Raw genomic sequence first — 15869 nt, forward strand, 5'->3', positions numbered from 1 at the left:
AGGTAAAGGGTGATACCCTGTCTCACCTACCTCACTCTTAACCCATCTTCTCTTCACCCTTTTCCTGGTGCTTATGGATTGGTAATATTTCCTGTAATTTCCTTATTCAGTGCGACAAGGATAACAATATCCCATAATTGCTTCTGCGATACCGGATACTTAATGAAAGGGAAATGCTAAGTACTGTGTCTCACTTGAGGACATCTCATCTCCAATCACCAAGGACCCTCCACCCAGGTGATCCTCCCTTACTTCTGCACCCCATGGGCCAGGATCCAAAAGCGATGGCCTTTCCCTGGCCACCTGAGAAGAGGACTAGAGGGGAGTAAATGTGAGGATGTCCTCTGGTTTCTCACAATATCCAGTCAATTCATGAAATGCACAGAGCGGAGACAGGAGAATCGTGGGGAAAGAATATACAATTTTTCTACTATGCGCTTCGAAAAGGTTTTCCTACCGAAGTGCAAGTAGAGTTAGACAGAATTATAGGTATGGAAGAGAAAGAATGGGGTAAAATACAGGCACACATAGTGGATTTCTGCAAATGGCAGTGCAGCGTGCAGATGCTAATTTAGTACAAAAGAAACTAGTGAAAGTCTGTAACTAACCCTACAGACACACAACCACAGTCAGGAGCAACACATGAATGAATTAATATGCAAGACAATCACAGGAATAGATGGGATAAAGGGTATCAAGGGGCAAGGAGGAACTCACAGAAGGGGTTGGGGGAGGATTTGGGGGATTACAACCTCGATTTGGAGGAGCATGTTGGACACATGTCTAAGGATTGTCGGAATAGACCCCCATGCAATACCATCCAGGAGCACCCCAGCACCGTATTATGCTCAATGGCCAGCGCAGGGATTCTATACCCCACAACAAGCCACAGCCCCAGTACCAATGTATGCCCCGAGATCTACAGAGTCACAGTATGTAGGGTACATACAAATGATTGCACCCACACAGGGATAGCTCATACAGTACCCAACCCCATAGGTAATACAGAATGTCGGCCAATAGAGTCCAGCACAAGCTGCTACAGTAAAATGGGAACAGAGTGCCCTTCCACGAGGAACAGTAACACATTACACTGGAGCTAGTGTGTTAGGAAGCAATGCTTTCCCACTTCCTGGATTTAATACCTCTACACAATAGGACAGCCTTGATGTGCCCAGTTCTCTCGATCACTCCAGACAAGGAACCCAAAGTTTTGGTGAAGATGGGAAACAGAATGTTCACCTTTATGGTAGACACAGGAGCCACCCGATCTTGGATAAGAAAAGGATGGTTGTATTGACAAGCCATAGCATGGATACTCAAGGTTTTTCTGGGGTAATTTTAAGGGTTCCTTTCACAGAAGATGTATCACTCACCATACGGACTCAAGAGATAGTAGCGCCATTATTGTACAGTACAGAAATGCCAGTGAAGGTATTAGAGACCTCCTTCAGAAGCTTAACATGACCATTATCATTCATTGACTGTCATGATCTCTGCTTCCAAAAGGTCAGGGTTTTCCCAACTCCCTTGGAAGCAGATTCATAACCCAGGTTCCGAGTGCCAACCAGTCCCAATTGGGACCTTTTGGACCCAGTCTTGGCGCCAGTGGCACCAGGCTCATAAATATGCCCAGTCCCAGCGCTGGAAGCGCCGGGCTCATAATGCTTGGGTGGACTTACCTGCAGCAGACCATGCTGCTTACTTGCCTGCCAGTTGAGCCTCTGATCCTCTTCTGTTTGGAACTACTTTTCCTGTTGAGTGGGGCAGGAGCCACTCCCTAGGTTCAGAACACTGGAACTCTTCTGAAAAGCAGGAACTCTTTTCTTACCTAGGCGTGGCTGTGGAAGGAGACACCTAAGCACTACAGGAGGCTATTTAAACCACACCCGATGGATGAATCTTGCTTTGCATTATTCTGCATCCTCTGCAGCAGAACGCTCATCGTGTCTTCTGCATCTGATCCTGGGCCTAAGGAAAAAGGCTTACCATCCTGAATCCAGTCTTCAGCAACACCTATAAAGACAAGAAAGAACAGGTTAGCATTACGGTCTTCAGTGACAGCTCTTCACTTACCTTGGCCATCGGCTGTCACCAACGCCTCGCGCTGCATTCTGAAAGACAAAGGCTTACCTACTCTTCGTGCGCTCCGGAGGTCTTCACACTGCATTCCGGCATCTGAAAGACAAAAGCTTACCAACTCTTCGCACGCTCCGGAGGCCTTCGGCGCTGCATCCCGCATCTGAAAGACAAAACAAGGTGCATTTAAAGACATTGGGGAACTTTAATACTCACGTGCCATTACTCCTTTCCACATCTAACCCAGTGGGTATTCCGGCACCCTGCAGCCGCTCCGAACTTGTACCTGCAAAATAAAAAGACAGTTAGAGCGCATCGTGAAGCAGGCAACAAGCGCTTACTTACGTGCTTCCAGGCGCTTCTATTCATCACACGGGCTCTATCTTCAACTCACTTCAGCCCGTCATCCACCATCGCCGGAACCCTGCAAAACAAGAGACATCATTACTAAAGACTTTAAAGACATTAGAATTACTCGAAACTTACCGTTCGTGCAGTAAACGACGGACAGCAGTCCTCTGAAGTCAAGAGGCCTGCTCCCCTTATCCAGTGAAGAAACTGGTTACAGCACCCTGCCCCGAGGCAGATGGAGAGCACGGCGTTCACTTACCTAAGACATCTTACCCTTCGAGTCAAACATACAGTGCACAGAGGTCCAGCCCAAAGAGCCAGCCGTGTGTTACACATCACCTTTGAAGATACGGTATACGCCCAGTCAAGTCCGGCGCCTCTACGGGAATCAGGTGAGCGTTACAGAATGCAAAGCCTACCACAAAACTCCCGTCCAGGCGCTATGGAAACCTCGGATACCGACCAATTAGCCCAGTTACTTGGGGAACTAAGGGCAGAAGTGCATGCAGCCCGTCAGGAAACGAACGCTCTAAGAAGGGAACTGATTATTTCCAAGGAGCGAACAGATGATCTTGCTAGACGATTGCTACAGTCACAAGCCGGACAGACCCCGTTACCCGCATCTGGGGGAAATCTTCCTTCTACATCCTCTATGAATCCAGTGCAGATCAACCTACCTGGGAATGTACCTCTGGCTCCGCCCGAACGATTTTCTGGTGACCCAAAGAGGTTTGCAGTATTTATCAATCAGTGCCGGTTGCATTTCTTATGCCGGCCAGCAGCCTTTCCAACTGATCAAGCTAAAGTAGCTTTCGTGCTTTCGTACCTTAGTGGCAATGCGGCAGACTGGTCGATCCCTCTAGTAAATCAAGATGATCCGGTCCTTTATGATTTTCAAGCTTTTCAGCTCAGTATGGAAAAACTGTTCGCAAGACATTCACAGGGGCAGGCCTTGGACAATGAGCTTCTTTCGTTGCGACAAGGTAATCAAGACCTTTTGGCTTATATTGCGTCTTTCAACAGACTGATAGTGGAAACTCAATGGCCTGAGGACAAAAGGATTACGCTGTTTTATAGAGGTCTACGTAGAGAGCTCAAAGATGTGTTAGCCCAAGTAGTGAATCCCCCACAAGATTGTTCGGACTATATAGACTTAGTCGTTCAAATAGATCACAGACTGCAGAACAGGAAGGCCGATCGTTCCAAGTTTGATGCTCGAGTATTTTCCAAACCGCCAACTCCTTCCAAAGGAGTAGACTCCGGGGAACCCATGCAAATAGGGGGTCTGAAAGGTCCTCTAACACAAAAGGAGCGGGAAAGGAGAAAACAGTTGCAATTATGCCTCTATTGCGGAAACTCAGGGCACTTTCTTCGAGACTGTCCGGTGAAACCTGCTAAGAAGGCAGTAGGAGCTGCAGTTACCAAAGTTACAAACTCAGAGCAGGGAAACGACCTCGCCCGACAAGAATAGAGGTCCTCTTGCCGAGCGTGAAAACCAGTTCCGTGACCTCGCATTTCGTGATACCTATGGTCCTCATTAGCCCTGATAATCCGGATCGATTACATGCAATTGAAGCTTACGTCGACGGCGGTGCAATCGGCAATTATGTGGATCATGAAATGGTTTTGAGGATGAATCTAACTCTTTGTCCCAAGGCTGTAAAGGACGTCATTACTACGGTGGATGGTACGGAGATAGCCTCCGGGCCAGTAACGCATACCACTCAAGAAGTGACGCTAATAAGTCAAGATGGACACCATGAGAAGATCGTGTTCGATGTGATCAAGGCCCCTCAGTTTCAGATTATTCTAGGAATACCTTGGTTAGAGAAACACAATCCTCTGATCGATTGGCGAGCAAGAACGGTCCAGTTTCCAGAATGTGTCTCTACTTGTCACCCTCCACCTGGTGTTGCACTGGCAGCAATTTCTTCAGAGACTCCCCAGTTACCTCCCGAATACCTAGAATACCAAGATGTTTTCTGGAAGGATCAGGCTAACTCTACCTCCTCATAGGTCTTATGACTGCCAGATAGACCTGATACCTGGATCTACTCCTCCTTGTAGTAGAATTTATGCCCTCACCGAGCCTGAGAACCTTCACCTTCGACAATACCTGGATCAATACCTGGCAAATGGGTTTATTCGTCCTTCCAAGTCCCCTGCTTCTTCAGCTTTGTTCTTCGTTCCAAAAAAGGAAGGAGACCTTAGAACTTGTATAGATTATCGCTCCCTGAACCAGATCACCGTTAAGAATAGATATCCGTTACCTTTGATCCCTGAACTCCTGGACCAAGTCAGAAAAGCATGCATATATACAAAGCTGGATCTTAGAGGAGCTTACCACTTGGTACGAGTAAAAGAGGGCGATGAATGGAAGACGGCCTTCCGCACCAAGTATGGGCTATTTGAATATCAGGTATGCCCTTCGGACTTTGCAATGCCCCGGCCGCCTTTCAATATTTTATGAACGATGTCCTCAGAGAGCTCATAGATGTGTGTGTTGTTGTTTACATTGACGACATCCTCGTTTATTCTTCATCGGAATCTGAACATCGGAAACACGTGAAAATGGTCCTCGAAAGATTGCGTCAACACAAACTTTTCGCTAAGTTGGAAAAATGTGTTTTCAACGTGACTGAAGTTGAATTCTTGGGATTCATATTATCACCTGGCGGAGTGCGTATGGATTCAAAGAAGGTGATGCAGTTCTCAAATGGCCATCACCATCCTCCGTAAAAGGTGTGCAAAGCATGTTAGGCTTCGCTAACTTTTACCGCAGGTTTATCCCCGAATTCTCTCGAATAGTCCAGCCCATCACTGCCTTGTTAAAGAAAAACAAACGTTTTGAATGGTCTACCAAGGCGGAACAAGCTTTCCAGGATTTGAAGACTAAACTTATCCCTGCACCAATCTTAAAACACCCTCGCCCCGAACTCCCCTACATCGTGGAAACTGATGCTTCAAGCCTTGCCATGGGGGCAGTTCTATCACAAAAGGACCCGGTAACCAATCAGTTGCATCCCGTGGCATTTTGGTCCCGCAAATTCTCGCCTCCTGAAATCAATTACACGATTACTGACAAGGAACTTCTGGCTATCAAGTCTGCCTTTAAGGCTTGGCGGCATTATCTGCTGGGGGCCCGACACACCGTTACTGTGATTACGGATCACCGAAACCTGCAATATTTGAAAACCGCAAAAGCCCAATCCTCTAGACAACTCCGTTGGGCATTATTCTTTGCCGAGTTTGACTTCATAATTACCTATCGACCTGGTACAAAAAACGGTAAAGCTGATGCCCTTTCTCGGATGGGAGTGGAAGAACACTTGATCAACCCTAAACCTGTACCAATCATTCCCGAACAAAGAATTCTGGGTGTAATCGCCACACAATCCATAGAGGAAGTTAAGGATAAAGCCAGGCAACTTGTAACTCCAGCAGACATACAGAATTGGCATCTGCAAGGAAAGGACTTTGCAGTAAAGGACAACTTATTGTATTTCCAAGAACGATTATACCTACCCAGCACAGATTTACAGAAAGAAGTAATCTCTTGTTATCACGATTCTTTAATGGAAGGACATCCCGGTATAGCCAAGACCTCAGAAAAGATCAAGCGCTACTTCTGGTGGCCGTCTTGGAAAAAAGATATCAGAGACTTTATAATGTCCTGTGGAGTATGCGCCCAAAACAAGAGTCAAAAGGAAAGACCAGCAGGCCTCTTACGCCCTATTGACATCCCACCTCGCCCTTGGCATACGCTTTCTATGGACTTCATCACCGATCTACCTCCATGCTCCGGATACAATACGATTCTAGTAATAGTGGACTTATTCTCCAAGATGGCGCATTTCATTCCGCTCAAAGGCTTGCCAACAGCAGCAACTCTGGCCCGAGAATTTCTCGAAAACATCGTCCGACTGCACGGTTTTCCTTCGGTTCTAATTTCGGATCGAGGTAGTCAATTTATTTCTCATTTTTGGCGAAGTTGCTGTCGGTCGGCTCAAATTGATGTGAGACTATCGACCAGTCACCACCCTCAGACCGACGGACAAACCGAGAGGACCAATCAAACTCTGGAACAGTATTTACGCTGCATGCTGCAACAAACTGAAAAAACTTGGAAAGACATCCTTTGGATAGCCGAATATGCCTACAATAACTATGTCCATTCGGGAACTGGGAAAACCCCGTTTTTTCTTTTGTACGGCAGTCACCCTCGAACCTCGGAGTTGGATCCCCTCCAAGATCTTGAAACACCAGCAGTAGACTACCTGCATTCTACAATCACCCAAGCCTTTAAGGAAGCTGTTTCTCACCTTCAAAGGGCTAAAGAACAATACAAGAAAGGAGCAGATCAACATCGGAAGGAAGCTCCTCAATATCGAGTAGGGGATCAAGTCTGGTTATCCACCAAATATCTACCTCTAAAAGGGCCACGCACATTCAACCCAAGATACCTTGGTCCCTATTCCATCACTACCATAGTAAACCCAGTAGCGGTCAAGTTGGACTTGCCCCCGCACATGAAGATACATCCGGTCTTCCACGTCTCTCTATTAAAACCCGTGCAACCTCAAACCCGACTAACTAAATCTCCAAAACCTATCTTAGTTGATGGGGAACTCGAGTTTGAAGTCAAAAGCATTCTGGACTCCAAGATCTCCAAATCTAAACTATTTTACCTAATTGACTGGAAACATGATCTCTGCTTCCAAAAGGTCAGGGTTTTCCCAACTCCCTTGGAAGCAGATTCATAACCCAGGTTCCGAGTGCCAACCAGTCCCAATTGGGACCTTTTGGACCCAGTCCTGGCGCCAGTGGCACCAGGCTCATAAATATGCCCAGTCCCAGCGCTGGAAGCGCCGGGCTCATAATGCTTGGCTTACCTGCAGACCATGCTGCTTACTTGCCTGCCAGTTGAGCCTCTGATCCTCTTCTGTTTGGAACTACTTTTCCTGTTGGGTGGGGCAGGAGCCACTCCCTAGGTTCAGAACACTGGAACTCTTCTGGAAAGCAGGAACTCTTTTCTTACCTAGGCGTGGCTGTGGAAGGAGACACCTAAGCACTACAGGAGGCTATTTAAACCACACCCGATGGATGAATCTTGCTTTGCATTATTCTGCATCCTCTGCAGCAGAACGCTCATCGTGTCTTCTGCATCTGATCCTGGGCCTAAGGAAAAAGGCTTACCATCCTGAATCCAGTCTTCAGCAACACCTATAAAGACAAGAAAGAACAGGTTAGCATTACGGTCTTCAGTGACAGCTCTTCACTTACCTTGGCCATCGGCTGTCACCAACGCCTCGCGCTGCATTCTGAAAGACAAAGGCTTACCTACTCTTCGTGCGCTCCGGAGGTCTTCACACTGCATTCCGGCATCTGAAAGACAAAAGCTTACCAACTCTTCGCAGGCTCCGGAGGCCTTCGGCGCTGCATCCCGCATCTGAAAGACAAAACAAGGTGCGTTTAAAGACATTGGGGAACTTTAATACTCACGTGCCATTACTCCTTTCCACATCTAACCCAGTGGGTATTCCGGCACCCTGCAGCCGCTCCGAACTTGTACCTGCAAAATAAAAAGACAGTTAGAGCGCATCGTGAAGCAGGCAACAAGCGCTTACTTACGTGCTTCCAGGTGCTTCTATTCATCACACGGGCTCCATCTTCAACTCACTTCAGCCCGTCATCCACCATCGCCGGAACCCTGCAAAACAAGAGACATCATTACTAAAGACTTTAAAGACATTAGAATTACTCAAAACTTACCGTTCGTGCAGTAAACGACGGACAGCAGTCCTCTGAAGTCAAGAGGCCTGCTCCCCTTATCCAGTGAAGAAACTGGTTACAGCACCCTGCCCCGAGGCAGATGGAGAGCACGGCGTTCACTTACCTAAGACATCTTACCCTTCGAGTCAAACATACAGTGCACAGAGGTCCAGCCCAAAGAGCCAGCCGTGTGTTACACATCACCTTTGAAGATACGGTATACGCCCAGTCAAGACCGGCGCCTCTACGGGAATCAGGTGAGCGTTACATTGACAAAGGAATAGTGTGTTCATCACCAGGCATGCATTTCAATAGAATAGCCACAGTAAAACAGGCACTCTGCAGCACCAACACGATACAAACATTACCATTACACGAGGCTCTAGTCACATATGCAGTGGCCATTTTGATTGGATGGTTACCAGGTGTACATAATGTGATATTTCGCTTGCCAGCGGAATTTCTATTCAGACGTGCAGTACCACACGAGGAAGCTCCAAAGACAGTCTTTGCATTTCACATTGTGGCAGTGATCATGAGGAAAGGCACAGTCATCATATGAGGCACAGATGAGGAAGGAATGGAATGGAGAACAGCACTATGCATAGACCCCACACTGCCATTGAAAGAAGTCACTGATGAGACAAGAGGAAAAATAGTTTTTTTTAAATCAGCATACCATGTCACATGGTTATACAGCATAGGGAAGTGCCACAGACAATACTGACAGCTGCCACAGCACCATCACAGATGCATGAGGACTTAGCCAAAGTACCTAGTCGACTATGGGCCAGTGACCCTAACGACGTAAGGTGACTGACCAGCATAGGATTGGTTAAATTAAAACTCAAACCAGGTGCCAAACACCCCAAGGTAAAGCAATATTGATTGTGTAAGGAAGCAGATAAGGGAATATATGCCACAATCAAAGCACTGCTTGACGAAGGTATTATAGTACCTTCAGATGCACCATGCAGCACGGCCATATAACCCCTGAAGATAGAAAAGGGATCATCATGGAGATTCATACAGGATCTCCTCTCTGAACGATATAGTGGAAGCAGAATATGCACTATTACCAAACCCTGCATCAATATTGAGCAGCATACCTGCTGACGCAGTTAACTTTTCTGTGATGGATTTAAAAAATGCCCTTTTCACAATACAATTGCATTAGACTCCCAATACCTGAAAGCATTTTCATATCACAGAAAGAGATTCCAACACACTCGTTTGCCCCAGGGGTACTGCGAGTCCCCCATCGCTTCCGATGGACATAGGAAGCATACACATGACCATTGTAGTTCTACAATACATGGCTGACTTGTTAGTGTGCAGCACAACAGAGGAATAGTGTAGAAAGGACACAGCACAACTCCTGATAATACTTGCAGACAAAGGGTATAAGGTGGACAGGGTCAAGTGGTGTACTTGGGACAGATCATATCAGCAGCAGGAAGGAAGATAAGTCCAGATAGAGACACAGCAGTGAGGAACACACCACAGCCTAAAACAATCAAACAAATGCAGAAATTCCTAGGCCTATGCAATTATTGCCCAAAATGGGTGTTTGATTAACCAACATATGTCAAAACCCTATTGCAGCCATTCAAGGAAGCACACAAAATCAAAGGAACACTTGCATGAACAGCGGAGACGGCAGAATGTTTTGAAGACTTTAAAAATGCAATTAGCAGTGCACCAGTGCTAACAACCCCAGATTACAGTAGGCCATTGTTTCTATTATCACATTCAAATGGACAGGTCATGACAGCAGTACTCACACAGCGATCATCGCAAAAGCACAACCAATTGCATACCATAGTGGTCATTTTGATCTAGTAATGCAAGTTAATTTCCCATGTGAGCAGACTTTAGCAGCAGCATAATTTGCTGTACAGACATTTGCTACCATAGTTATGGGATGTCCACTCACTTTGTAAATGGAGCATGCATTATTCACCATTTTAATGAGGAACAAATCAACTTTAAGTACACATAGAGAAAGTGGGTATTAGGTAATTTTGACAAATCCAGCCATTACCATAGTAAGGTGTCACACAATCAACCCAGCAACATTCATCCCAGACCAGTTGAAGCTCAGGACAAAGTCCATGACTGTACAGTATATGAGGGAGAGTCAGACGTATTCAGTAGGAGAAGTGTATTACATAGATGGGTCATCAAGCATAGACCAGGAAAGTGGACAATGACATACAGGAGCAACAGTTGTGAAATATGTAAAGAATCAAGAGGAAGCACTATTCAGCACAAGCAGCAGAACTTGTAGCACTCATAGAAGCCCTAGAAATATCAGCTTATGATGATGTCCCCATTTACACTGAATCAGCCTAGATGACCTCCGCAGTGCACTCAGGGCTGTCAAGATGAAAGAGACGAGGGTACAGACGAGCAGATGGGTCACCAGCTCAGCATGCGATCTTGCTAGCTAGACTAATTGAAGCATTGAAAGACCCTTTGCACATAGCCATAATGAAGTGTGCAGTACAATTTAAAGGGACAGATTCAGTTTCACATGGGAATTCAGCTGCAGAGGCAGACACAAAACAGGCAGTTTATAGGCCCTTTCCGGAGCAAAGTCAAACACCTGTTACAGCAGCACAGCAAAGATACTACCAGAAGCATACGGTGCACTATGAAAGGAACACATAATTGAGTTTCAAGAAAGATCCTCAGCAGAGTTAAAAGCATTATGGGTAAAAAGAAATGTACACAGTCACCCTCTGATATCGTTTGGAGACAAAACAGCACAGGTAAAGTAGTAATGCTTGAAGAACTACTGAACATTGTCCTAGAGCAGCTCCATTTTCTTACGCATGCACCTAAGCAGCACATTGCTGCTGTCATCAGCGCAGACGTGTTCATGCCTAATTTGGCGCAACAAGTCGACAAGTTTCTGGCAAATTGCACCACATACCATAAATTCCATCCAGGACACACACTCAAGCCACAGAAGGGAACATTGCCTCACCCACGGGGCCTTTTAAAGAACCACACATTGATTATATCGATATGGTGAATCGATGCAACACCAACAGGTATGTACTAGTGGTAGTGTGCCCTTATTCCTGCTTGATAGAGGCAGGGCCTTTGCATCAATGCGGATGCTAAATCTGCAGCCCGATTTTTAGTAAGGGAAGTATTTCCAAAATCTGGAATATGTGAGCTTTGCGGTCCGACAATGGACCGCACTTTATAAATGAGTTCCTAGGAGAAGTTACTCCATAATTAGGAATCGGGCACAAATTAAGCACTGCCAGGCACCCGCAAGTGAACAGGGTGTTGGAAAGGATGAACTGTTTACTCACAATAAATTTAGCTAAACTCTGCGATAATTAAAAAGAGCTGGTTTCACTGCCTACACCTGCCCCTATTCAGTTTACATCATCAGCCTGGAAAGGACCACCATTCTACGCCCCATGAGGTAGTAACAGGAAGGAGAATGTGCACACCAGCTGTGCCCCCACAAACAGTGTCAGATGCCCACAGGAGTTCAGCCTTGCTTAGAGAAGAGTATTTTGTATATCTTAAGAATATGTCAGCCTGTGCAAAGTTCATTTCTTCACAGATAGAAATAAAAGCGTGCCAACGGGACCCAGTTGATACATACAATAACACAACAGAAGAACCTCTCCAACTAAAACCAGGAGACAAGGTTTATGCAAGACAGCATATAAGAAGATGAAATGAGCCACAGTTTACCGGTCCCTATAAGGTGGAGAAAGCAACAGCTTCTGCCGCCAAGCTAAAAAAGCACTGCAACAGTGAGGTTCAACAGAGATTGGGACTCCAACAAAAGGATAACAACAAAAGTTGAGTAACAATCTCTCGAACTGTAAAGCAATTACAAGACAAGAATGAAACCTATTGGGCGTGAAAGTGAAAGTGTTCCAAGCAATATGCAAAAAGCTATGAAAACAATCATGAAAATGTTAAGAATGTGTATATAGGGATATGTTGTCTATTTTTCTCTCTTCTTCTTTTCTTTTCTTTAATAGAGATTGAAATTAGGATCCAGATGTTCTAAGCATAATAGTACAAAGATAGGGATTATCACTCTAAAGGTACCAATGTGGGGTATGATCTCATGGGCCAGGAAGATAGCTCAGGGCAACGCGCTCACCTTGGAAGCAAGACAAGGTGAAGCAACACAGGTTTGATCACGGGTCCACTCTTAGAAACCTCTGGGTATAAACAACGTTAATAAATAACCAATTACAAAACATTATAATGAAAACTACCAGTCAGGCACAAGTAAATGGATCATGTTCTATTTGCAGGCTTATCCGGCATGTAATTGGCAAACCCAGATTGTTCTTATCGCAGGAAGTGTCGACTTTAGAGGCACAGTGCTTAGTACATTTAATAACTTGCAGGATACAGGGTCAGTTCCAGGGACACAAAGTTTGAATAATTTGGAAAAAATTACAAAAGATGAGTGTGACGGGATGGGAAAATATGATGAAGAAAAATGTGAAGCAAAAACACAGATAATCATTGAGGGGGCAACGTTCTGGGACAAGAAACTGGTGAAGGGGCATGCAGTGTTCAATGCTGAGGGACTACTGGGATTTACAGAAGAATTATTATTGATGAAAGCTAATGAAAGCTGTAGAAAAGTGTGGGCAATGACGTTAATAAATTGACAAGTTTGCATCAACATTATCTACCTGTAAAAGTGCAGACACTCACTCGATCTTCATTCTGTTTCAGAGGCAAAGCCAGTGAGACCGTTAGCAAAAACAGTAACTGCAACCAGACTTACTCGATGCCATCGCTAAATGAGGGCACAGCCACTATCATGATTTCTTATGGCAGTACAGCAGCAAGACCTACGATTACCTACTACCCTCTTGGAGTGGTATCTGCTCGCTGGTAACTTTACATGCACCCGTTATGATGGTACGGGAGAGTCATGTGCAATTGCCCAAAGGACAATCCCTGTCCCCTGTGCCGCCCCCACCAGTTGTAGGATATTTGAACTCACCTAGGGTGCAAAGAAATAAGCGGTCAGTGTGGTTTTCAGAGGAGGTTTGACACATCCCGGAAGAAGGTACCCAATCAATCTCTTCTATTTTCCAAAACTGAGATATTTTTCACATCCCTGCTGGCTCCAGGAATACAAACTGCAACCAATTTGAAATGGCTCCAGATCCTCCGCTGGAACCTAATGGAGCTTTCTAATGCCACAGAAAATGGACTCAACGCAATACGTGAAGAGCTTAGTGCACTCAGACTTGTGGCACTTCAAAACAGGATGGTGTTTGACCTACTCACAGCATTGGAGGGAGGAATTTGCTGAAAAATAGAGAGCACATGCTGTACATACGTGCCTCCTAATGACGCTGACAACCGATCCCCAACCCTTGCCAATAAACAGATGACCAAGTTAACAATGGGCATAGAGAAAGCATAAGGAATTGTCAAGGACGATAACTGGCTGATGGTTCTAACATCATGGATCCCTGGGTGGCGAAATCATTTTTGCCAGGTGCTGTTTCCTATCCTTGTTCTTTTAATAATACTTTGGTGTACTAAAAAAATAACAGTAACCTGTTGTGTGTCCCATGGTAACAAAAGTACCCTTCTTGAGGTTATAACAGGTAAGGCCACTCCTCGTTGGAAAGATGAAAGCTGCCAGACAAATGAACAACAACAGGTAGAAGAAACAAAAGGTACCCAATAAACAGACATTGTTGGCCAGAAATTGCCCTTTGGTCACAACCTCCTGACCCAGTCCCTTTTCAAATCAGACTGGCCAAATTGCTACTTAATATGCACGCCCTGGCAGTATGTCATATGTGGAGGAGATTTAAGAGATGTACATAAAATATGGATACCTAGGAGTGTATATCCTGCCCCCCTCTTTTGTCTTGGGGCGCCTGGATACACTTTTTGTTGTATAGGTGCCATACACATGTCCAATAGATAAAATAAATAAATATGACGGCAACAAGAGGAAGAAGCTTATGAGAGGCAGTTAAGAGAAATATTCATCCCTCAAGGGATGAAAGGGGGGAGTTTTGGGGAGTACCAGAATGTGGGGGACTATAACTGCAATGGTGAATACATCAGTGTCCTAAATGTGCATGAACATACAAGCTGCAAAAGTCCCTTTAACACTGAGCAAACAGCATTAAAATTCAGCCGCTGTGAACACACACCCATTAGAGATTTCCTTATGAAGACCCAAAAGCATGAGCAGCCGTGCTTAAGTGAACCATAGTGTATTCACCCTGTAGCTAAACATAATCCCATGCTATAGTCAACACAATTGCATGTAACATTGAGTAGGGACATTTAAAGCATATTAACAGTAATAATGAATAACAGCAACCTTTTGCATTAAGCTGAACACACAATACATGTAGGCCTAAAAATCTAGTTACCCAGCTCATAAGGATGAAAATCCTCACCTCCAGAAAAGAAAATATTATCCAAGCCTTTGCAAGGAAGCATATGTATATCTTAGCTGTAACTTTCCAGAGAACACAGATAAATGCCGTACAGTGATTGGCTAAAACCAAGGAAGGCAAATCAATTCCTAAGCTCAAGATGCCGAAGTGAGGTCATAAGAAGAGAAACAACAAGAAAGCAGACCCCCAGTACTGGAAGAACAAAACACTGCTTGCTGATTGGTCACAATACATTGGTCAAATTGAGTTCCCAGGGAAATAGTCAAAGGATATATAACAAATTGTGTTCCTGAGCAGTATGTCAAATTGTAATTCAATGAAGGTCAAAAACCTGTACAAGCAAAACAATAATTAGTGGAAGATATGTCCGATGAGGCAGAAGGAACAAGGTGCAACACTGCCCTCTGTAGGATAAAGCACACAAATAAGGCTGCATTTATTAAGGAAAGAGCAGTGCAGCCATTACGCATGAAGCAGGATTCAGGAGGAATAATTGATCAGATGTCCGAAGCTCCTTCATCAGTCTATCGTGTGTACTGCACCTTCATGAAGTCATAAATTATATAGATACACACACATGTTAGTGTGTAGGCAAACAATCACTCTGTTTTTTGGTGAGTATTCTGATCATGAATTTTTGTTGACCCTGTCGCTTCACTAAAGATTCACTGTTGTTTGCCCAACAGTAACAATAAAGCTTTAGATTTGATCTCTAGATTTCATGCGCTAAGGAAAGATGGTACATTACATTTTCTTTTGATTTTTTTGTTTGTTTTTTCTTTTTCTGCTGCTTTTGTAGTATTCAATACATTGGGCCTCATTACAAGATTTGCTGTAATGGAAAAACGATGCTGGTAAGGGAATACCGACACCGCATACCGCTCCGGCCCATTACGAGTAGACATCCCGCTATCAGCGCCACCGCTAACACCATGCTCCTCCGTACCGGCATGGGTGCGGGCACGCTGCCCTTCGGGTCAGCAATACCGGGATGCTGCTAACAGGAGGACATCACAAGTGACGCGGACATGCACCTACCGGCATCCCGAAGGCAGTAATTAGGGATACAGCGATGCCGGCATCATCAGCATCGCGGATCACCCTCTAATAGCAATGTGCTGTGATCCCAACAGCCACAGGTGCACACAATCAGCACAAGTGGAGGCAATGGAGTCTGGCCCAGCACAAAAGGAGCACACCCACACACTACACCTCTTCCCACACCAAAAT

This window comes from Ambystoma mexicanum, chromosome 14 (assembly GCF_040938575.1).
Source record: "Ambystoma mexicanum isolate Mex_15411 chromosome 14, UKY_AmexF1_1, whole genome shotgun sequence".
Taxonomy (NCBI): Eukaryota; Metazoa; Chordata; class Amphibia; order Caudata; family Ambystomatidae; genus Ambystoma; species Ambystoma mexicanum.